The 324-nt window shown below is 39.8% G+C and overlaps 1 protein-coding gene across 1 annotated transcript in view; it reads left to right on the forward strand.

Moving 5' to 3' along the window:
• The window catches only part of LOC119594534 (zwei Ig domain protein zig-8-like), a gene marked incomplete in the record, with an annotated part of 82,515 nt that overhangs the window by 66,953 nt on the left and 15,238 nt on the right, over positions 1 to 324 (forward strand).

Below are 324 nucleotides of genomic sequence, written 5' to 3' on the forward strand. Positions count from 1 at the left end.
AATACTGTGTCTGTGTTAATGTGTTGATGTGACTCCTTATATTTTAATCTATCTTTCTGTTTCTATGTGTTTGTGTCTATACATCTGTGAGATTATTCTTGCAATTCACTCTTCAACCTCATTCTTTTTCACGTACCTTTACTATTACCTACTTTTCTTCAGCAACGTTCCCATCCACATTCTTCTTGGCGATTCGTCTCTCTCATCCCCCTCCTCGTGGATTTCAATTACCGGGAATCATTTACAAATTGGTTTATCTTAACGCGATTCATCCAAGATAACGGCCCTTTCACGTGCCGCCAGGAACTTTCCCGTACTCTACTG

Source organism: Penaeus monodon, chromosome 34 (genome assembly GCF_015228065.2).
Source record: "Penaeus monodon isolate SGIC_2016 chromosome 34, NSTDA_Pmon_1, whole genome shotgun sequence".
Classification (NCBI taxonomy): Eukaryota; Metazoa; Arthropoda; class Malacostraca; order Decapoda; family Penaeidae; genus Penaeus; species Penaeus monodon.